This window comes from Haliotis cracherodii, unplaced genomic scaffold (assembly GCF_022045235.1).
Source record: "Haliotis cracherodii isolate W230 unplaced genomic scaffold, xgHalCrac1.p SCAF_11, whole genome shotgun sequence".
In the NCBI taxonomy this organism is placed as follows: Eukaryota; Metazoa; Mollusca; class Gastropoda; order Lepetellida; family Haliotidae; genus Haliotis; species Haliotis cracherodii.
In genome coordinates this window covers 8,756,528-8,782,200 of record NW_027266266.1, presented here as the reverse complement: position 1 = coordinate 8,782,200, position 25,673 = coordinate 8,756,528, and the positions used below count along the sequence as shown (strand labels likewise).

The window sequence follows — 25,673 nt, the reverse complement described above, 5'->3', positions numbered from 1 at the left end:
AGTAACAACCTGTTCTAAAATGCCTTGATGATGGATTAGCATACACTACATATTGCCCATCTCCTTGAAGATCATCTTCCCAAGGCAACAAAGTTAACATACTGTAAAAGTCCAGTTTCCACCCTTGCCGAATTGGGCTGGTATTGTGGAGTTATATTTTGGCTGGACTAACAAGTCCATAGCAACAAGTGCATAGTCCAAGCAAAATCGTGTAACGACATCAACATACAGTTCATAAACAACATGGATTTTAATGTGCAAATTTCAGTTGACTGTAGGATTTGCATATGATTTTTACAGTCAACTGGGCATCAACAGAGATTTTCAAAACCTTTTCATGTGTTCATTCAAAGAGCTCACATGATTTGTCCGCTCGATCCAGTCAGTTGATACCACTGTGAATCCTCATGTGTCTCTGCATGGCAACTGACTGTGTAAATCCTTTCCCACATTAATCACACTGGTGAGGCTTCTTTCCACTGTGAATCTTCATGTGTCTCTGCAGGTAACGTGACTGTGTAAATCCTTTCCCACATTCATCACATAGAAAAGGCTTGATTCCGCTGTGACTTCCCATGTGTCTCTGCAGGGCACTTGACTGTGTAAATCTTTTCCCACATTCAACACACTGATAAGCCTTGATTCCACTGTGTGTCATCACGTGTCTCTGCAGGTAACGTGATTGTGTAAATTCTTTCCCACATTCAACACACTTACAAGGCTTGATTCCATTGTGAATCGTCATGTGTGTCTGCAGGTTACATGATTGTGCAAATGCTTTTCCACATTCGACACACTCATAAGGCTTGATACCAGTGTGAACCCTCATGTGTTTCTGAAGGGCACCTGACTCAGTAAATTCTTTACCACATTCAACACACTGATAAGGCTTGATTCCAGTGTGAACCCTCATGTGTTTCTCCAGGCTTTGAGAGTGTGTAAATCTTTTCCCACATTCACCACACTGATAAGGCTTGACTCCAGTGTGAATCCTCATGTGTTTCTGAAGGGCACCTGACTCAGTAAATTCTTTACCACATTCAACACACTGAAAAGGCTTGATTCCAGTGTGAGTCCTCATGTGCCTTTGCAGACTAGCTGAGTATGTAAATTTGTTACCACATTCAACACATTCATAAGGCTGGATTCCACTGTGAATCCGCATGTGTGTCTGTAGGCTACTTGACCGTGTGAATGTTTTATTACACACAAGGCACTGATGAGGCTTGATTCCACTGTGAATCCTCATGTGTGTCTGCAGTTGATCAGATTGTGTAAATTCTTTCTCACATTCAGCACACTGATAAGGCTTGATTCCACTGTGACTCATCATGTGTCTCTTAAGGTTATCTGACTGTGTAAATCTTTTCCCACATTCACCACACTGATAAGGTTCGATTCCACCATGATTTTTCTGATGTCTCTGCAGCTGACTTGACGTTGTAAATTCCTTCCCACATTCAACACACTGATAAGGCTGAATTCTACCAGGTTTCTTAAGATCACCTGTTTCCAACAATACTCTATCAATGTTTGTTTCAGTTAAAGAGTCAGGAATCTCTGTCTGGCTTTGTACTTCCATTATTAACTTCTGGATGTTATGGTGTTCACTGAAAACATAAAGGAGTTTTTATTTGCTTCTATCAAATTAATGCATTTCCTAAAGATGTTTCCATACACAAGTTGATGATAGGATATGAATCATTATTTAACACTTGGAGATAGAGATCCTCCAGATCAGAACCTGAAGATACTGGCGTCTGATCAGCAGCACGAAGAGACACCTCGCGAATGTCGTCAGAAAGAGGAGTGGATACTCCACATACTGATTGCAGAGTCAGTGGTGACTCTGAGGTGGACAATAATTGTTTTTCTCTGCATTCTGTGACAGTCCCATTCAAGGTGTGGGCTTGGTGCCGATACCTTTCAGCATTGTAGAAATTAACATGGTGAATGTTTCATCGCATAACACCAATAAATCAGATCCAATTGATAGCATCAGCTTCATTATTTGTGTGATGGCAGCGGTAGAAACTAGTTCTGTGCATTCTGTTTGTCAGTTTACTACTCTTTTTATTCTTTTATGTAGCACATATCCTAAAAGGTGGGTGTGGCATAATCAATGCTCATCTACATAAATGGATTGAAATGAATAATATACTTGACATAGATTACTCTCACAACTTATTCCCATGTGTAGACAGACAATCAAAGATGTTGAATAATAACAGTGACAAGCTGTTGAAAAATGTCAGGATGATTGATTGGCACACTCTATATTACCCATCTCCTTGAAGATAATTCTTTTTAAAAAATAATACCTTCTGTGGATATATTTAGTTACATAGAGCAGATGGAATACACACATCTCTCGTGTCAAATGCCCATGCATGGATTAAAGGATTACACAATAACAATTTGATTATTATTTATCAGGTATACAGGTATACAGTCATTACACAAATTATATTTTAATACACTCAAATTAGCATTCTGCTGTGAATCCTCATGTGTCTCCACAGGGAACTTGACTCTGTAAATTCATTCTCACATTCAACACATTGATAGGGCTCAATTCCACTGTGACTCCTCATTTGTGTCTTCAGGTTTATGATTGTGCAAATGCTTTCTCACATTCAGTGCACTGATATGACTTGACTCCACTGTGCATTGCCATATGTGTCTGCAGGCTTTCCCACATTCAACACACTTATATGGCTTGATTCAATAGTGAACCCTCTTATCTATCTTCGGGTTATCTGACAGTGTAAATCTTTTCCCACATTCACCACACTGATAAGGCTGGATTCCAAGGTGAATCCTCATGTATGCCGTCAGGTTATCTGACTGTAAATCCCTTCCGAATGGGTTGATTCCTTTGTATTTCTTGACATCACCTTTTCCAGCATGTCAGTGACAGGTTCTTTCTTGACATCACCTGGTTCGAGCAAATATCTCCCACTGTTCAAGATTACATTTGTTTCAGTAACAGAGCAGGATTGTGTGGTTGACTTTGTACTTTCATTATTAAGTTGCGAATGATATGGTGTTCATTGAAAACATAAAAGAGTTGTCACGTTCCTTTACAGTGTTTACCATGTTTTTGCATTTCCTGAAGATGTTTCCACAAGAACATCGCCAATAACAACTAGGGTTGGGTCCATACACAATTTGATGGTGTATGATTAAATACTTATCATGATGCAAAGAGAATTAAACCAGCTGGTGATGGAACATATACCTTTACACTGACATACGACATGACACTTGTGTGCTGTGGGTTACATACTAATAACTAAGTACTGTATATTGCCAACTGAAATGTAACCCTGCCCACACACACAAACTGATTAATATAAAAAGTGTATCTGTATTGCGATCTGAAAACCGAGGTACCAAAAATGGACTTCTCATTGATAAGAGACAGGCTATTTGATCTATGTAAATTTGGAGGATATCACATTTAGGCATGATTTGAAAGAGCTTCAAACAACTATTGCCGAAAAAAATAAATTAATCAGAGTTACAACATACAAAGCTATCAAAAGGTTTAATGGCGGACATCAAGAGGACATTTCCAAATTTGATGCATCAACGACAAAAATTATACTGATGCAATTCCTTATTTTGACCATAACAGGGTGATGAAGAGGAAGGGGCATTTGATGTTTGTCTGAGCTTTGATGAATCTCGCCTTCCATAACCTTCAGAAATCTAATACGTCATCATGGTCATAGGACATCACATAGGGTGGAAACCCCAGGCACGGATTGCTGAATTGAAATGAATTGAAATGAATGGTTTTACAATTCTTAACATAATACCAATACTCAGTACTGATTGCAAGTTTCATCTGTGTGAGGATAGTGCGAGGCATTATGTTTCTTGGTTTACAGACACTTTTGTCATGTTTGTTGTGTCTCAATCAATGAACCACACCAGCATGACCAGTCATTTTTAAATGGAGCACATATTAGAAAAAGTAGTTTGTGCCTAATTAATGCTCATGTGCATATCTATCAAAATGAATAACATATTAAACATAGACAGATGTACTTTCACAACTTTTGCAATGTGTAGACGATCAAAGATGTTGTATAATCATGATAATAGAGTAACAAGCTGTTCTAAAATGCCTTGATGATGGATTAGCATACACTACATATTGCCCATCTCCTTGAAGATCATCTTCCCAAGGCAACAAAGTTAACAGACTGTAAAAGTCCAGTTTCCACAATTGCCGAACTGGGCTGGGATTATGGAGTTATATTTTGGCTGGACTAACGAGTCTATGCATAGTCCAAGCAAAATCGTGTAACGACATCGACACACAGTTCAGAAACAACATGGATTTCAACATGCAACTTTCAGTTGACTGCAGGATTTGTATATCATTTTTACAGTCAACTGGGCATCGACAGAGATTTTCAAAACCTTTTCAGGTGTTCATTCAAAGATCTCACATGATTTGATGCACTTCGTGAGGTGAGACCGGTCTTAGTACATCACAAGATCATGATAATCAATCAGATCGTCTTTGTTTGAGGCAAATACAAGTGATATTAGAGGTGAAATCGCATTGGTCGATAGGAGGGGCATAGAAGGGACAAAACTTGTATTCATCACTGCTAGCGCTATGATCGAGCCCAGGAATTTCAGCCTTTCTAACAAGAGTGGAAACTGGACTTTTACAGTCAGGTAACTCCATTGCCTCGGGAAGATGCTTGAACGATGTTGAAGAAAAGTTTTTTTAAACGTTAAACATAGGCAGTCTCTGATATATGCAGTTATATCATGTACATAGAACAGATGGAGTACAATCATCTCCAGGTAATGCTTGTTATCATTATTCAGTATGTATACACTCATTACACTAATGATATTTCAGTCTGTTCGATCCGGTCACCTTTCCCACATTAATCACACTGGTGAGGCTTCTTTCCACTGTGAATCTTCATGTGTCTCTGCAGGTAACGTGACTGTGTAAATCCTTTCCCACATTCATCACATAGAAAAGGCTTGATTCCGCTGTGAATTCCCATGTGTCTCTGCAGGGCATTTGACTGTGTAAATCTTTTCCCACATTCAACACACTGATAAGCCTTGATTCCACTGTGTGTCATCACGTGTCTCTGCAGGTAACGTAATTGTGCAAATTCTTTCCCACATTCAACACACTTACAAGGCTTGATTCCATTGTGAATCGTCATGTGTGTCTGCAGGTTCCATGATTGTGCAAATGCTTTTCCACATTCGACACACTCATAAGGCTTGATACCAGTGTGAACCCTCATGTGTTTCTGAAGGGCACCTGACTCAGTAAATTCTTTACCACATTCAACACACTGATAAGGCTTGATTCCAGTGTGAACCCTCATGTGTTTCTCCAGGCTTTGAGAGTGTGTAAATCTTTTCCCACATTCACCACACTGATAAGGCTTGACTCCAGTGTGAATCCTCATGTGTTTCTGAAGGGCACCTGACTCAGTAAATTCTTTACCACATTCAACACACTGATAAGGCTTGATTCCAGTGTGAATCCTCATGTGCCTTTGCAGACTAGCTGAGTATGTAAATTTGTTCCCACATTCAACACATTCATAAGGCTGGATTCCACTGTGAATCCGCATGTGTGTCTGTAGGCTACTTGACTGTGTGAATGTTTTATTACACACAAGGCACTGATGAGGCTTGATTCCACTGTGAATCCTCATGTGTGTCTGCAGTTGATCAGATTGTGTAAATTCTTTCTCACATTCAGCACACTGATAAGGCTTGATTCCACTGTGACTCATCATGTGTCTCTTAAGGTTATCTGACTGTGTAAATCTTTTCCCACATTCACCACACTGATAAGGTTCGATTCCACCATGAATCTTCTGATGTCTCTGTAGGTGACTTGACGTTGTAAATTCCTTCCCACATTCAACACACTGATAAGGCTGGATTCTACTAGGTTTCTTAAGATCACCTTTTTCCAGCAATTCTCTATCAATGTTTGTTTCAGTAAAAGAGTCAGGAATTTCTGTCTGGCTTTGTACTTCCATTATTAACTTGTGGATGTTATGGTGTTCACTGAAAACATAAAGGAGTTTTTATTTGCTTCTATCAAATTAATGCATTTCCTGAAGATGTTTCCATAAGAACGCCATTAATAACAACCAGGACTTGGACCATACACAAGTTGATGATAGGATATGAATCATAATTAATCACTTGGAGATAGACACTCTCCAGATCAGAACCTGAAGATACTGGCGTCTGATCAGCAGCATGAAGAGTCACCTCGCGAATGTCATCAGTAAGAGGAGTGGATACTCCACATACTAACTGATCGGATTAAAAGATTACACAATAACAATTTGATTATTATTTATCAGGTATACAGGTATAGTCATTACACAAATTATATCTTAATACACTCAAATTAGCATTTCGCTGTGAATCCTCATGTGTCTCCACAGGGAACATGACTCTGTAAATTCATTCTCACATTCAACACATTGATAGGGCTCAATTCCACTGTGACTCCTCATTTGTGTCTGCAGGTTTATGATTGTGCAAATGCTTTCTCACATTCAATCCACTGATATGGCTTGACTCCACAGTGCATTGCCATATGTGTCTGCAGGTGAGATGATTGTGCATAAACTTTCCCACATTCACCACACTTATATGGCTTGATTCAACAGTGAACCCTCTTATCTATCTTAGGGTTATCTGACTGTGTAAATCTTTTCCCACATTCAACACACTGATATGGTTGGATTCCAAGGTGAATCCTCATGTATGTCGTCAGGTTATCTGACAGTGTAAATCTTTTCCCAAATTCACCACACTGATAAGGCTGGATTCCAAGGTGATTCCTCATGTGTGCCGTCAGGTTATCTGACTGTAAATCCCTTCCCAATGGGTTGATTCCTTTGTATTTCTTGACATCACCTTTTCCAGCATGTCAGTGACAGGTTCTTTCTTGACATCACATGGTTCGAGCAACTCTCTCCCACTGTTCAAGATTACATTTGTTTCAGTAACAGAGCAGGATTGTGTGGTTGACTTTGTACTTTCATTATTAAGTTGCGAATGATATGGTGTTCATTGAAAACATAAAAGAGTTGTCACGTTCCTTTACCATGTTTCTACATTTCCTGAAGATGTTTCCACAAAAACATCGCCAATAACAACTAGGGTTGGGTCCATAAACAATTTAATGGTGTATGATTAAATACTTATCATGATGCAAAGAGAATTAAACCAGCTGGTGATGGAACATATACCTTTACACTGACATACGACATGACACTTGTGTGCTGTGGGTTACATACTAATAACTAAGTACTGTATATTGCCAACTGAAATGTAACCCTGCCTACACACACAAACTGATTAATATAAAAAGTGTATCTGTATCGCGATCCGAAACCGAGGTACCAACAATGGACTACTCATTGATAAGAGACAGGCTATTTGATCTATGTGAAATTTGGAGGATATCACATTTAGGCATGATTTGAAAGAGCTTCAAACAACTATTGCCGAAAAAAAAAATTAATCAGAGTTACAACATACAAAGCTATCAAAAGGTTTAATGGCGGACATTTCATAATTTGATGCATCAACGACAAAAATTATACTGATGCAATTCCTTATTTTGACCATAACAGGGTGATGAAGAGGAAGGGGCATTTGATGTTTGTCTGAGCTTTGATGAATCTGCCTTCCATAACCTTCAGAAATCTAATACGTCATCATGGTCATAGGACATCACATGGGGTGGAAACCCCAGGCACGGATTGCTGTCAGTGTGGTTGGCAGTAGTAGTTTTTCTGTTCCTAATGTGACAGTCCGATTTATGGCGTAGGCTGGGTGCTGATACTTTTCAGCTTTGTTGAAATGAATGGTTTTACAATTCTTCACATAATAGCAATACTCAGTACTGATTGCAAGTTTCATCTGTGTGAGGATAGTGCGAGGCATTATGTTTCTTGGTTTACAGACACTTTTGTCATGTTTGTTGTGTCTCAATCAATGAACCACACCAGCATGACCAGTCATTTTTAAATGGAGCACATATTAGAAAAAGTAGTTTGTGCCTAATTAATGCTCATGTGCATATCTATCAAAATGAATAACATATTAAACATAGACAGATGTACTTTCACAACTTTTGCAATGTGTAGACGATCAAAGATGTTGTATAATCATGATAATAGAGTAACAAGCTGTTCTAAAATGCCTTGATGATGGATTAGCATACACTACATATTGCCCATCTCCTTGAAAATCATCTTCCCAAGGCAACAAAGTTAACAGACTGTAAAAGTCCAGTTTCCACAATTGCCGAACTGGGCTGGGATTATGGAGTTATATTTTGGCTGAACTAACGAGTCTATGCATAGACCAATCAAAATCGTGTAACGACATCGACATACAGTTCAGAGACAACATGGATTTCAACATGCAACTTTCAGTTGACTGCAGGATTTGTATATCATTTTTACAGTCAACTGGGCATCGACAGAGATTTTCAAAACCTTTTCAGGTGTTCATTCAAAGATCTCACATGATTTGATGCACTTCGTGAGGTAAGCATGGTAAGACGGGTCTTAGTACATCACAAGATCATGATAATCAATCAGATTGTCTTTGTTTGAGGCAAATACAAGTGATATTAGAGGTGAAATCGCATTGGTCGATAGGAGGGGCATAGAAGGGACAAAACTTGTATTCATCACTGCTAGCACTATGATCGAGCCCAGGAATTTCAGCCTTGTCCAACAAGAGTGGAAACTGGACTTTTACAGTCAGGTAACTCCATTGCCTCGGGAAGATGCTTGAACGATGTTGAAGAAAAGTTTTTTTAAACGTTAAACATAGGCAGTCTCTGATATATGCAGTTATATCATGTACATAGAACAGGTGGAGTACAATCATCTCCAGGTAATGCACGTTATCATTATTCAGTTTGTATACACTCATTACACTAATGATATTTCAGTCTGCTCGATCTAGTCACCTTTCCCACATTAATCACACTGGTGAGGCTTCTTTCCACTGTGAATCTTCATGTGTCTCTGCAGGTAACGTGACTGTGTAAATCCTTTCCCACATTCATCACATAGAAAAGGCTTGATTCCACTGTGAATTCCCATGTGTCTCTGCAGGGCACTTGACTGTGTAAATCTTTTACCACATTCAACACACTGATAAGCCTTGATTCCACTGTGTCTCATCATGTGTCTCTGCAGGTAACGTGATTGAGTAAATTCTTTCCCACATTCAACACACTTACAAGGCTTGATTCCATTGTGAATCGTCATGTGTGTCTGCAGGTTACATGATTGTGCAAATGCTTTTCCACATTCGACACACTCATAAGGCTTGACACCAGTGTGAACCCTCATGTGTTTCTGAAGGGCACCTGACTCAGTAAATTCTTTACCACATTCAACACACTGATAAGGCTTGATTCCAGTGTGAACCCTCATGTGTTTCTCCAGGCTTTGAGAGTGTGTAAATCTTTTCCCACATTCACCACACTGATAAGGCTTGACTCCAGTGTGAATCCTCATGTGCCTTTGCAGATTAGCTGAGTATGTAAATTTGTTCCCACATTCAACACATTCATAAGGCTGGATTCCACTGTGAATCCGCATGTGTGTCTGTAGGCTACTTGACTGTGTGAATGTTTTATTACACACAAGGCACTGATGAGGCTTGATTCCAGTGTGAGACCTCATGTGTCTCTGCAGCTTTCCTGATGCTGCAAATGCTTTCCCACATTCAACACACTCATAAGGTTTGATGCCACTGTGAATCCTCATGTGTATCTGCAGTTGATCCGATTGTGTAAATTCTTTCTTACATTCAGCACACTGATAAGGCTTGAATCCACTGTGACTCATCATGTGTGTCTGCAGGTTACATGAATGTGCAAATTCTTTCCCGCATTCAGTACACTGATAAGGCTTGATTCCACTGTGAACCCTCATGTGTCTCTTCAGGTTATCTGACTGTGTAAATCTTTTCCCACATTCACCACACTGATAAGGCTTCATTCCACCATGAATCTTCTGATGTCTCTGTAGGTGACTTGACGTTGTAAATTCCTTCCCACATTCATCACACTGATAAGGCTGGATTCTACCAGGTTTCTTAAGATCACCTGTTTCCAGCAATTCTCTATCAATGTTTGTTTCAGTTAAAGAGTCAGGAATCTCTGCCTGGCTTTGTACTTCCATTATTAACTTGTGGATGTTATGGTGTTCACTGAAAACATAAAGGAGTTTTTATTTGCCTCTATCAAATTAATGCATTTCCTAAAGATGTTTCCATAAGAACGCCACTAATAACAACCAGAGCTTGGACCATACACAAGTTGATGATAGGATATGAATCATGATTAAACACTTGGAGATAGAGATCCTCCAGATCAGAACCTGAAGATACTGACGTCTGATCAGCAGCACGAAGAGACACCTCGCAAATGTCGTCAGAAAGAGGAGTGGATACTCCACACACTGATTGCAGAGTCAGTGGTGACTCTGAGGTGGACAATAATTGTTTTTCTCTGCATTCTGTGACAGTCCCATTCAAGGTGTGGGCTTGGTGCCGATACCTTTCAGCATTGTTGAAATTAACATGATGAATGTTTCATCCAAAACACCAATAAATCAGATCCAATTGACAGCATCAGCTTCATTATTTGTGTGATGGCAGCGGTAGAAACTAGTTCTGTGCATTCTGTTTGTCAGTTTACTACTCTTTTTATTCTTTTATGTAGCACATATCCTAAAAGGTGGGTGTGGCATAATCAATGCTCATGTACATAAATAGATTGAAACGAATAATATATTTGACACAGATTGAAGTACTCTCAGAACTTATTCCCATGTGTAGACAGACAATCAAAGATGTTGAATAATAACAGTGACAAGCTGTTGATAAATGTCAGGATGATTGATTAGCACACACTCTGTATTACCCATCTCCTTGAAGATTATTCTTTTCAAATAATAATACCTTCTATGTATATGTATATAGTCAGTTACATAGAGCAGATGGAATACACACATCTCTCGTGTCAAATGCCCATGCATGGATTAAAGGATTAAACAATAACAATTTGATTATAATTTATCAGGTATACAGTCAGTACACAGATTATATTTTAATACACTCAAATTAGCATTCTCCTGTGAATCCTCATGTGTCTCCACAGGACTCAACTTGACTCATTCTCACATTCAACACATTGGTAAGGCTTGATTCCACTGTGAATCCTCATATGTGTCTTCAGGTTAGATGTTTGTGCAAATGCTTTCTCACATTCAATCCACTGATATGGCTTGATTCCACTGTGCATTGTCATGTGTGTCTGCAGGTGAGATGATTGTACAATAACCTTCCCACATTCGCCATACTGACAAGGCTGGATTCCACAGTGAACCCTCATATCTCTCTTCAGGTTATGATTTTGAAAATCTTTTCCAACATTCACCACACTGATAAGGCTGGATTCCAAGGTGAATCTCATGTGTGCCGTCTGGTTATCTGACTGTGTAAATCCTTTCCCAAATTCTCCACACTGATAAGGCTGGATTCCAAGGTGAATCCTCATGTATGCCATCAGGTTATCTGACAGTGTAAATCCCTTCCCAAATTCACCACACTGATAAGGCTGGATTCCAAGGTGAATCCTCATGTGTGCCATCAGGTTATCTGACTGATGTGGGTCGATTCCTTTGTATTTCTTGACATCACCTGTTTCCAGCATGTCAGTGACAGGTTCTTTCTCGATATAACCTGGTTCTAGCAACTCTCTCTCACTGTTCAAGATTACATTTGTTTCAGTAACAGAGCAGGATTGTGTGGTTGACTTTGTACTATCATTATTAAGTTGCGAATGTTATGTTGTTCATTGAAAACATAAAAGAGTTGTCACGTTCCTTTACCATGTTTCTACATTTCCTGAAGATGTTTCCACAAAAACATCGCCAATAACAACTAGGGTTGGGTCCATACACAATTTGATGGTGTATGATTAAATACTTATCATGATGCAAAGAGAATTAAACCAGCTGGTGATGGAACATACACCTTTACACTGACATACGACATGACACTTGTGTGCTGTGGGTTACATACTAATAACTAAGTACTGTATATTGCCAAATGAAATGTAACCCTGCCCACACATACAAACTGATTAATATAAAAAGTGTATCTGTATCGCGATATGAAACCGAGGTACCAACAATGGACTACTCATTGATAAGAGACAGGCTATTTGATCTATGTGAAATTTGGAGGACATCACATTTAGGCACGATTTGAAAGAGCGTCAAACAACTATTGCCGAAAAATCTTTTTAATCACATACAAAGTTATCAAAAGGTCTAATGGCGGACATCATGAGGACATTTCCAAATTATACTGATGCAATTCCTTATTTTGACCATAACAGGGTGATGAAGAGGAAGGGGCATTTGATGTTTGTCTGAGCTTTGATGAATCCCGACTTGCATAACCTTCAGAAATCTAATAGCGTCATAGGACATCACCTTATCTCTAGCCTCATGTTCAACGAGGTCTTGCTAAAGAAACGTGGCAGCTCGAGAGTAAAGTACAGTTTCTTTCCCAGTAGTGTGGAAGGATATCATCACCCTGTTCAAATTGTTAGATGTCTCAACTCTGACTTGTTCCTGTAGCATCTCCCTCTGCAGCCTCTGGATCCATTACACCAACCACACTCCACCCAAGATATGTCCTCAGTGCGTGAGGTCCACCTCCATCAGAAGGAATTACATCTCGGGGTGCGAGAGCTCTGGGGCAATTGTACCTAATCAGGATACCAACTTCACAATTTTGTAACTCTATGAGTTCGTTTGTAATCCCAGCTAGATGTGACCATTGAGTTACATTCTCAGGGGTAGGAAGGTGATCACGATTTGCAGGCAATATACCTCTGGTATAGGATGTTGCCAGGGACACTTTCTGAGAACAGTTGTATCCTTTCATTTTCAGATGTTTCATCTTCTGGCATTCCATAGTCTCATCTTCAGCATGCATTGTTGATAACATCAACTGAACCTGAGGTCCACTCACTTTCAGTTTGTCATATGTGTCCTTCAGGATGAAGGTTGCATCAAATTGAGTGTCTCATAATGCATAACTCAGTATCTCAGAATTTGGATTGTCCTTGTGGGATATCCACACTAGTCTGATCATTGCACACTTTTTGCTATGAGTAGTGTCCTTCAGACGGCTCACAGCGACTTTTCCATTGATAGATTTCACATGTGCCTCTTCACCCAATTTTTTTTGCTCTGATTTTGTGTCACCTTTCACAGACTTCACATGTGTCTCATCACCCACTTTTTGTCATTGCCAGAAGCACCCCAGCAGGTTGTTTCCCGGAACAAACTTGACAAGACTATCTAACTGGACAATCCTTGGAGCTATGAGTAGTGTTCAGACAACCAAAACATCTTCCTCTTTGCATCACAAACTCCTACTGGTCATTCATGGTTTTCTTAAGGAAAACATCACAAGGTTCAAGATTGTGATCCTTGCAACACAGGAGAGAAGACTTCTTCTTGAATTCTGTTGATATTCCCATCTCTATGTGAGGAGTGCTCTTTCATTTTGTCCTGCTTCAAAATAAGAGCACCAGTCACTGGTGCACATGCAATATTTGCTTCATCAGAAACAAACTTCACAAACTCAGCAAATGATAGATATTCGTTTCACAACTACACAACTCCATCTTTGGATCATAACTTTTGGGCCATTTAGAAACTAACATTCTATTCTCAAAATCAAGGGCCTTCTGACTTGTGACTATCGAACATTGTTTCAAAAAGTCAGCATACTTTCCCTCAATGTAGTTCCATTTTTTCTACTCAGTTTCGGCCATGTATCTGGTCTCTTTCTGAGCAGTGCTGACAGCATCTCCTAATATGACTTGATTTCTACATTGTTTTTAAATCAAGCAACTGTTTTGCTTCCTCCAACATGTCCAAGGCTTTGGGTGTTCTGATGAGAAAATATCCTTCACCATGTTCAAGGTCATCTTTTCAAGGGTTTCTTTAGTCATGTTAGTAGGATTTAGTTAGTTTTTTTAAAAATCCATCATACTATATCATGATATATATTAGTTGTAAAACCAAATAAGCATGATAAGCAGTATGAACTTCACAAATTTTCAAACAAACAAGATTCTCACAACCAACAAATAAAATAAATTAAGTCTATCATGAATTCTACAAGGTCACAATAAATCACACTTATACATCCCCACTTAACTACCATACTTGATGCAATAAGCATCTTATGTGCTTATCAGTTGACCAGACTTTTCTCTCATTTTTAAACAAATGCTGAAATCAGAACTGTCATTTTACATATTGCTTTGCATAATTATATAAATATGCAACTAACGCAGCGACTGTGAGGTGCACGACAATATATATTTTTCATTAAATTGGCTGTATCGCTTCCTCTACGTGTGGCTTGATAACAGTACTTGATGTCAGCAAAGGAAAATTACACAAATGGAAGTAGCTTTTCATGATTGGAGATATTTTCTAATTGAAAGTTTACTGTAACGTGTTTATCTTGATGTGTAGACTCGTCACACATGAAACAGAAGAAAATATGATCATTGTTGCATTGGTGAGTGAGTGAGGGAAATGCCACTTTTAACAGTATTCCAGTTATATCATGTTATATCACGTCATGTCAGCTTAATGTAGGAGGGAAGCCCAAAGTGATGCAGGTCTCAGACGTTTACCACTTCAGTGACACCCATGAGCACAGACTGTCAAAAGATCAAGGTACAGGGAAAAAAGGATACAAATGATGGACCAAGTGTTGTTGACTTCTATGTGCTCTGGAAATTTGTTCAATTGTTTTTAGTTTTGAAATCTGTGGTGAAGTCGAATCAACTCACTTGCCTGTATTGTATGTATTATTCTTTAATGTTTGAACAATATGATGCTGAAACAAATATAAGTCAAAATCTTCTACCAAAATCAAGATAAGTTTGGGATGACAATAAACATGATAAAGCTTCTGTATATACTTCTAAGAGGCAGATTAACTGAGAAACACAATTTCATACCCTCTGTAATTTGATAGAAAATGGCAGAGTTAGGGAGTGCTTTGATTTGTTTCAGAACCTGTTATCAACATGTGCGAAAGATTTTTTGTAAACCATGTATAGTGTTCAAGATACCAAGGGAAGTAACTGGTGGGACAAAGAAAGTTATTCATTGTGTTCACCATTCGTCACCCAAGCCCCTTCCGGTAACCTGCAAGAAGACTCGTCCCCCCTATCGATAAATGTTGTGTGCAAAAATACAACAAACCAATCAGAATGCGCGTACGATTTCAAGTTCTTCGTCAAAGAATCCCTCAGAAATAATTTTTGATTTTACATGCATGTCTTGCATCTAAAAATATACCCAAGACACAGTTAAATGTGTTCAATCATACTGTATAATTCTGCATGTCCCTATGTGCTCTGAAATATATATAATATATGGGGAAATATATGTGAACCATTAGCAACGAGTAGACAATTGTTTTAGGCATGACCGTTTGTGCTAAGACTGAACCCGGTTGCAAAAATGGCCATGAGAGGGGCAGGAGTCACTATTCGGCTTGGCCCGTAATAACACGATTTGGTGCATGCTATGTAATTTTCATGCCACAAACAGCACAAGTGACCACTTTGCCTGTATTGAGGCAAAGAAACATTACAAGCAACTGTGTTTGTTTGTTGCTTAATGCTACACCCAGCAATATTCCAGCTATATCACGGTGGTCTGTAAATAATCCAGTCTAATCAGGTGATTGACATCATGAGCATCGATCCACACAATTGGGATCAGACCAAGATACGACAAGCAAAGTCGCCTTTTACGGCAAGCATGGTTTGCTGATCATGCTGATGTCCAATTCTACCCCAGGCTTTCACGGGTCACAAGCAACTACCGGGTATGTAAAGGAACTATGAAGAGTTATTCTCCACAGCAAGCATTGCTAAACAAAGACAGTAAACTACTTTGGACTGGGCATTGTCAAGGGTAATTATACTTGAGAAACTCCATGATGTAGACATGGTGGATGAGTGGTAAATTATTTCAAGAAACATTTTGGCAGGGTACATGTTTCTGAGGAACAATGTTTTCATGATGATGATGATTTAATTCAATCAGTGATGTTGTGATAGAAACTACAGAAGACTTATTTGAATTAGATAAATCTAAATTGCTGTGTATAAGGCAACTTTTTCATACAAAGAATAAGGGGACTGTCGTCTTGGAAATATGATGGTTTTTTCCCCAACACAAAGACAGTACTGTGAGCACATAACACTGGAAATACCATGTCAACAAATCAGTACAGAAGTAGACAAACTCATCATGTAACTACACTGTTGTACATTCATTGTTTACATTCATTTCGGCGAAATCGTGGGTGAAGTGATCAGTTGATCGCTCAACTCATTGGTATTTACAGCAACCAGTCAGATTCCCACTATTCACGGCTTGAAATGAAAAAGTCATATTTGTTGTAGTTTGACAATTATATGTCAACATAAAGTTTTTGCTAGCACGGGCGCAGGTGATTGGTCAAATTGTTCCATATGAAAAAATAACTGGCAATTGCGCTCAGCTGTACTAAAGTGCTACGCTTATGGTTATTAATTTATTTCAAATATATATGGTAAAACTGCAAATAAAATAGCATGATATTGGAATAAGGTGAGGTGAAATGGGGTTTAATGTTGCTATTATTGCACTTATATAGTGATGTGCATGTACGTGTGTGTTTGTGTGGCTGCTTGTACTAGTCCGGACTGATGCCAATTTATGGTGCTAGCACAGAGATACCAAGCTGCAGTTTAACAAGAATACCCCACTCAGACACAGTATACTGACTCCGAGCTGACCGGTCCTTGTTTTAGCCCCTAAATGCCGAGCGCCAGACAAGTACCATCTTTTAACATCTTTTGGTATGATGCGGCCAGGGATCGAACCCCGGACCTTCTGTATTCAGGGCGGACACTCTACCACTAGACCACAGAGGCAGTCCGATATTGAAATAAATTATACCAAATGAAATAATAGTTCCAGATTCCGAGAAAACGTGTGTACAGCTGATGGCTGTAAAATCATCATGTCTGGTACTGGGTTTTTTCTCAAATTTTAAATTTGTATTGACCAAGTTTAATTGTTATGATCTGTTCGTTTCGCTGAAGGGATACGATGTCATTTTTGTTTTCGGAAGACAAACACGTTTTTATTACAAATGTAGGGATTGTGCTTCACTCCAATTCGCCTTATAGATGGGGTATATAAATTAGCATCCATATTGAAGGCTTGTACAGGGGTGTTGCCTTATACGTGGGATCGCTTTATAGATGGCGATATACGGTATTCCTTGCGAAGAAATAAAGTTAACTATATGCACAGTGGCCAAGCTCCAGGATTCAGTGGGATCCTAATTGAATTTTATAAAAAATGTGCTTAAAGTATGTACTGACATGTTACACATTGTGTTTAATGAAGTCTTATCAACAGGTATTGACCCGGAACCTTGGCCTTTAGGAGTAATCATGCCACTGGTCTGAGGAAGAGATTTCAAACTTAAGATAATATTTTTATACAAGATACAGCTGTCACCAAGAACTTACCCCAATATATAAGATAGCAAAGCGATAAATCACAAAGAGCAATGTAGAACTAAGCATGGTATATTTCACGATAAAACATTGTTCTATTATGACATCATTTCTGGAGATTCGAAAATGTGCTCGCAATGCAATGATTGGACAACATTATTTTTTACCAAGTCAGATTCTATTCAGGGAGTCATCATTATTAAAATGAAGGTAACTGTTATTAAAGCTTGCAAGTTTTATCAACATCCTTAACATGCTTAAGGACGCTGATATCTTATATAAGAAATATACGACTCATAGATATGTTTATCGCTATGCCCCTCAAGGCTTATTCTCCCTGCAGTGTTTTATTTTACAAAAAACAATCCCCACTCATCATTTATTTCTTAAATAAAGGGAGAATTTATTGCTGTGTTGTAGACCTTAAGGCTGCTTTTGATTCTGTAAAGTTACTTCTTTAAACTAGGGATGAATGATGTAAAAGGAAGGTTCTTTAAGTCTTTCATGGCATATCTAAATATGTATTCAAAACTGAAATCCTATGTTTCTCTAAAAAGTCACACTGCATTGTTTTAACGTAAAGCTGATGTAAAAAAGATGCTGTCAGTTATCACCACTACTGTTTTCGCTGTTTGTAAATGACTTTATTGACTTTTGTGGAGAAGATGGAGATAGATGTATTAAATTAGGGATTCTTCATATCCTAATGTTATCATTTGCACATGATATGGTAATTATGGATAGAACAGTCTTTGGCTTACCATGCTAACTAAAAAGATCAAATAAACATGATAAAGGAAAATTATATTGTAATAAATGGTGTTTAACCATAAACATGATAAACACACTGATAACACAAAACTTTCTATTCTTAGAAAAGGTGGTAAAATTAGAAAATACGAAACGTTTTATTTTTTAGGGGAACTACTGTAAACTGCTGTATCATTGTATAAGTATCTAGCAGTATTTTTCAAGGACCAGAAATTACAATGGGGAACATGGTAGAAAATTTGCTCAAAAGTGAGCAGGCTGGTTTTCTTTGAACTCAGCATTAGGGCTAGACTAACATTTAGTCTCTGAAATCTTATATTACACAATATCCTTCTTGACTCTAAAAGTAAAATAAAAATATTCCCTTTGCTGTGTGGAATAGAGCTAGCTAGACTTGCTTTTGTATGCGTTTCTAGATTATTATTTTTTCATAAAATAAATATATTCCACGGTCATGGTTCAGGACTACAGTAGGGCATTACACTGTCTGAAACAGCCCAGTGGGTGATTGACAGCTGGTGATTAATTGTTAACAGATGGCTCTAGCTGGGCTAGCAGCTGACACACATATCTCAGATGCATTAAAAAAACCAAGCGGAAAGCAAAAGCTTACTTATAAGCATAGGGGCTATGTTTTTATTATCACTTTATCAAGATTTTGTAACCATTTTTAAGCCTTTTAGTTTGTAGGCATGTATATCTTGCAGTCAATGTGTAAATTGTGATTCACTTAGGCAATTTATAAAATGTCTAAATATTTCAGTAACTAACAAGACTGACTAACAATTATTATGAGGGCTTAAAATATTACAATAGACTCATTATAGAAATGTACTTTCATTTTATGCCACATCAAGGCTACTCATTCTCAACATGCTTGATACAATATAGTCGGATGGAGGGGACCTTTGCTTCGCTCATCAGGTAACACTAACTATTCTGGGGACAAGCTTGGCACCGATGGTGAGAGAACTGCAGGGGGCAGGAAGCTGATGGTACAGACAGGTAAGAGAAATCATTTTACAACTGCAAACCTTTATTGCCCAAAGCATACGTGGTATGTAGCACAGAAAACTTGATCCCATTAAGCTCATAAAGTACTGAATATTGTTCGTACTCAGTTGCAAAATTGTATGAAGCTTCCACTGTCATTGCTATTGCACATATTTGATGTTAAAATATTTCCAGTGTTAACATGTTTCGGAAGTGTGAAGTTTCCATCCACCTCCTGATGTAACGTGTGTATGATAATTACTTCAAACAAATGCTCCATCTCGGTCAGAATTCACCAAATCGAGTAGCAAGGGGTGAATTGGGATGTCAAGATAATTGATATTAGGTACAGTTATTGTATCTAGAAGAAAATAATATTCTATGACAAGCAAAATAAAGTAGACATAATTTATGGTCAACTTCTTTAATACAAACATGTTACCAGTATAACTTAGCTGAATTAAATATGGTCTCTGAAAGTTACATCATTTACATATTTAACAACGGCTTTGGATATTCAAGGGTTGATGAAGATGTTGATGTGAGACGACTGCACAGATAAACTTGCTTAACAATAAACAAAACAGGATTAATCACATGCCTAGACTACCTCAATCTCTTTAAAATCAGATACAAGTTCTCGCTACTGCTGAGGACATTCCATTACAGGTCATGTCAGAACGACCTTTCGCAAACTTTGACCAATGAAATGTCTCACAGGAAGTTGTCAAAAGCCACTAAGAAAGCAGCTTTCTTGAGCGTTGCAGCACTTTTTTTAAAAACTGGTGACTTCCATTTCAGAGTATGCTCTTAAAAGTATTTTGAATCAGTCATACAGCCCATAATAGTAGTTTTGTGTTAAGCTTTAGAAGTTGCATGATTAGAAAATCATCGTTATCTATCGTGTAGTTGTTCAATTTTCGATCACTAACTTTTACTTAATTTTGTTTATCAGACATAATCATATGCAAGCAACCATGTCAGATTAACAGGACTTGACTGTATATGAATAATGTAATTTGTGTCAGTGATGGGTTGGTGGCCCCATTACTGAAATAAACACTCTCTCAATGAAAGTTAAACATTTTATTTCCTCATTTATCTAAATGTGTGGACTTGTCGAAAATGAAACAGATGAAATAAATATGCAATACTGTATTCGACATAATAAGCACTCAAAATTAGAAATAGGGGGCTCTTATTAGAATATTATTTTGTCGAAATAAACAGAGTTGAAAGATAAATGTCATGTTTTATGCTGACAGCCTGAAATGTTTACATAGGAGAGATATATTTTTCCAGAATTTAATTGCCCATACTTAAGTATTATAAGCAAATAAATAAGTTTTGTGTACATTGATCAATCGGAAAGGGTGCTAATTGGGATTGTTCACGAGCCAATATATTAGCAAATATCGCTGTGGGCGCTTATTAGAGCGGGGCGCTTATTACGTCGACTACGATATCTTGAACGGACTGTGTGAGATGTAATGTGACAGAGGTACTTGGCTGGCTTCAAGGAATTCTGGGTAGGAGAGTAATTGGCTTTACACGACCAAGGCATTTATATCAACGCTTTGATAAACACTATCAAGTCCCCAATAAAGCTGGCAATTAGCATTTTTATACCTAATCCATAACAAAAACCACACAAGCTTTCTCTGCAGTTTGTCTCTAATCAATACACGACCCGAAGCAGACGTTGGTCGTCAGCTTTGCTGTGCAGAGTTCTATTGTTTTGGTTTGTGAATTAAATGGTCATAGGCAGATCCAGGCCACCCCTTCTGAAAACCATAAATAAACAACAAATAAACTAAATCACAACGGATTTGTGCTATTTTGTTACTTCCAAATTTAGGTCCATTTTTCACTAAACTTAGGCCCCTTTTTTTTTGCAAGAGAGCATTTTATCCTGCACCTAACATTAGGGGCTAGTGATAACAGATCGACAGCCATGAGAGACAAGTTGGTGATTGGGTTAGTGCACTAAAATTGATAAATGACTACGATCACAATCAATCGAGACACAATTCCATGAAAACCAGACGTTATCAAATCATCAACATCAGACGTCATTCGCGACGTAATCTGTAAATGGTTATAGCACAGGGCCTATACAATTCTATGATGGCGAACTTGCAGATGACGCCGTCTGCCTTCGGCTTCATCAGCAAGTTTCATCAATACATGGTCCGATGGTAGCCTGGTGTCGCGGTGGGGTCAATCACACAAGACATGACCCTTGTAGGACACCATATTGCGGCTCTCGACAAGGCAGCGACAGGAGTTGCAGATGCTAAATTCGAGTGTCGCCTTTGTGTACGACCATCCGAATTCGAGAGCCTGTACCCGGGCCTATAACTATCCTCTTGCGAACAGTTAAGACGACATTTCTGAGATATCGAGAGATGAATGAATCAAAACTTACATTTGTTCCCGCGACAGACTGGACTTCAAAGGGGTAAATAGCAGCGATATTCAGAGAAGGATGCGAGCCGTCTGCGCCGGAGTCAAGCTCCTCACAGTGATATCCCGTTCACGAAGCTCGCTGTAACTATCGCTGCCACCAGTGAAAGCTCCCTGCAGTGATAGGTTACCACAACCATGCTTGGAGTTAAATCCGCAGCCGACTGACCGTTATGTTTACAAACAAGTGATGACTGTCGTGACACCGAATACTCATACCCCTGCTAAATATGTTTCTTTGTTTCATTACAACTATCATGTAATTGGTACAGTAAGAATGTTTTTTTCCCTTCGTCTGCAATCTCGAACCAATCCGATCAAACAAACAAAAAGGTAGATTCATCTTGGAAATATGGTCAGTCGTAAAACTAATTCACTATGATTCAATTGCCTAAGACATGAACAAATGTATAAACGTTCCTACATTTGGGGTAAGAGGACAAATTTCACGATTATTGTAATGGCCGCGCCAACACTGATGGCAGCATGTTACTGAGAGTGTAATGGAAGGTGTCACGCACTGGGAAGGATTGTTTTTTGGTTGGTTTGTTGTTTTACGCCGCACTCAGCAATATTCCAGCTATATGAGGGCGGTCTGTAAATAATCGAGTCTGGACCAGACAATCCAGTGATTGATGTCAAGGAGCTTGCGCCTGTGTGTGAAATCGGTCACGGGACTACGCGAGACTTTACGTTATTTAGTACTTACGGTGACAAACAACGTCTCCCGGCAATGACGACAGCAGTGTTCCGTCGGACAGGGCCCGGCGCATCATATTCAGAACACGCTTGTGTAACTTTGAAAAACATGACATTGTCACAGACATTAAAGGGGCGGTATTTGGGTCCCCACTTCGGGGTTTCCTAAAGGAAACCCTTCGCTTATATATACTGAACCGCAAAAGAAACGTCAACCCAAATAACATTATATGAAAAGTTGTCATTTAAATATCTGGATACTTTTTGTCAAAGTTTCTAAATTTAACATAACCTTGTCAGGAAAAATGAAATTTGATGATAAAAAACACATCAGATGACAATAAAACCGATCGCCCAAACGCATCAAGGAAACGGCCATGGTTTGAAATGCACATGCGTTCCCCCATGTCTCCCCACAAAAATCCACCCAGATCGGATAACATTCATTCGTTATTGAATTGCTACCGCATGCCGAGATTGACAAGAAATCAGCGACACCAAGTCCTTGCACGATTGCAAGCTGGACAAACCGCCCGGCAAGTAGCCTATGCATTTCTAATCCACGTAAGGACCATATGTAGGCTCCAGCAACGGTACCAGACCACCAACACTACAGATGACCGACCACGTGGTGGAAGACCAAGGGTCACCACCCGACGTCAGGATCGCCAGATTGTGCGACAGCATCTTCAAGATCGCTTTCTTACTGCTGCGGAAACTGCTCGACAGACCATGGGGACACACCAGCGACACATTAGTGCGGACACCGTGCGTCGACGATTGACGAATAGACACCTCCACTGTCACAGGGCACACCGAGGACCCATTCTGACACCACGTCATCGCCAGGACCGTCTTCTGTGGGCAACACAGCACCAGCATTGGCGCTACCAGCAGTGGAGAAGAGTCCTCTTCTCAGACGAGAGCCATTACTGTATCTCAACAGTAGATGGCAGAGAGTCTGGCGACGCCCTGTGATCATCTTCCAGAACATCGGTCATCGGAGAGGCAATGGCGTCACAGCAGTTCGGTACATTGATCAAGTCTGGAGACCACACGCCATACCTCATTTGGCACGTCGCCGCAACCACGCGTTTCAGCATGAAAACGCCCCTGTCCACACTGCGAGAGCAACGAGAGACTTTCTCCAACAGAATGGCACCAGAACCATGCAGTGGCCTGCCCTCAGTCCCGATTTAAATCCCATTGAGCACCTGTCGGACGAGATTCAAAGACGGCTGAATGACTTCCGACCAAGGCCGACAACTGCAGCTGAACTGCGTCAGACGTTCCTCAGAGTGTGGGCTCAAGTGCCTATGGCCGTCATCAACCGCCTCATCCATTCCATGTATCGACGTTGCACGACAGTCATCTATGCACATGACGGACACACGAGATACTGACTTGTGATGCCATTTTCTCAGAGACTAGTGTTGTGTTTCACTTTAAGAGCATTTGACACTTTAATTTCAACCTTGATGATCAGTTTTGCCAAGTTTCATCTTTTTAATGTCTCAAAGTATGTTCACAGTGTTTGTACAAATAATGTTTCTCATGTCTATCCATTGTGACGTTGGTGACAGGGGTGACCCAGTCGTCTAAGCCGCCGCTGTACAGAATCGCGTCCCTTAGGCACGCCAGAAACCTATGGTTGTGGGTTCGAATCGTGGTTCGCCTCGATTATGTTTCTAGGTTCGTCAGCACCATACCCATGTTCGTGGGTTTCACCGAAGTGGTAAACGTCTGAGACCTGCATCACTTCGGGCTTCCCTCCCGCATTAAGCTGTGATATGACTGGAACACTGTTAAAAGCGGCGTTAAACCAAACTCACTCACTCACCTTTGATGCCAAGCATAACTGCACCTCGAGAGCATCTCGGACTGTAACAGATTATCAGATTTCTTTGAATATTTTGTGGTCATTGCCTATGAAAGAACAGTTTTTGTTGTATAACATTTGTAAATATACTTAAGTCCTCTGACCATCATAATACACCATGTGCACTGGGTACTTGCTGGTATAGGGCGTACTTCTCATCAACGTGGTGTTGCAGAACATCTTGGGACTCTCATATTAAGTCCAGTTTGAATCTATATACTGACAATAGTCACTTCTTTTGAAAATATTCCAATTCCCACTGGCACAGTTATTTGTTCAGGCTTGGTTTTGGGAATATTTGCCAAGAATGTTTAATATTTTGAGAGTAATCATGACCTTGGAATAAAATTACTGAATAAATCTAAAACTTATTTATTGGTTTATAAGTTTGGATAATGCCATACAAAAGAAAGCTTTTCAATATTTAATGTATCAGCAATGATACTGCATTGATATTTAATATAATATCATAACAATGCACACTGAATGTATGATAATAGTTTGTCAGTGTAAGGGTCAAAATCTTCCTAGAAAATACAACAGATGCTCACCAATGAAAATGAAACTTAACCATTTATTCCTTGTTGAAATATCAAAATGTTTTGTTACTGCATCGGCTGTATAAGGGTTCAGCATGCAAATATACAGATTCATTGGACAATATCCAATACACATTATTCTTGATTAGTAGTCTCTAAAACAGATTGGTCCAAATGGATACTGGAAAATGTGAAATGTCAGTCGCCTCATTATTTGTTTAACTTGGATTTATTAGCAGAATATTTTAAATACACAAATATATGAAAAATAGGTCCAATTGTGCAATATCTGTATCAAGTCAATATCGTTGTATTAAATTGTGTTCATCAGCGTTCTATCATGATATAACATTTATCATTATCGAAGTTTTCATTAGATCCACAAGTGCTTTTATAAGTTATCTTGGTGTAACATTTATACAAAATTTCATATAATTATACAACAACAAGTAATGCATATTAATCAAGGTAAAAATGCAGATGCAAAATATTAGTAGTTTCAGTTATAGCTTTTTAGACAGATGCTAGCCTAAGGTAACGAGAGCACATCTCCAAGACATACTATTCAATAAGACAAATGTTATGTCTACATAGTTTAATAGATTTAATGCTTTTAGATAAATACAAGCCTAAG

General features: G+C 38.9%; 1 pseudogene; it reads right to left on the bottom strand.

Moving 5' to 3' along the window:
* LOC139456067 (zinc finger protein 721-like) overlaps positions 1-21,924 on the bottom strand; it is a 38,616-nt pseudogene extending 16,692 nt beyond the window's left edge.
* Between the last annotated feature and the right edge of the window lie 3,749 nt (positions 21,925-25,673).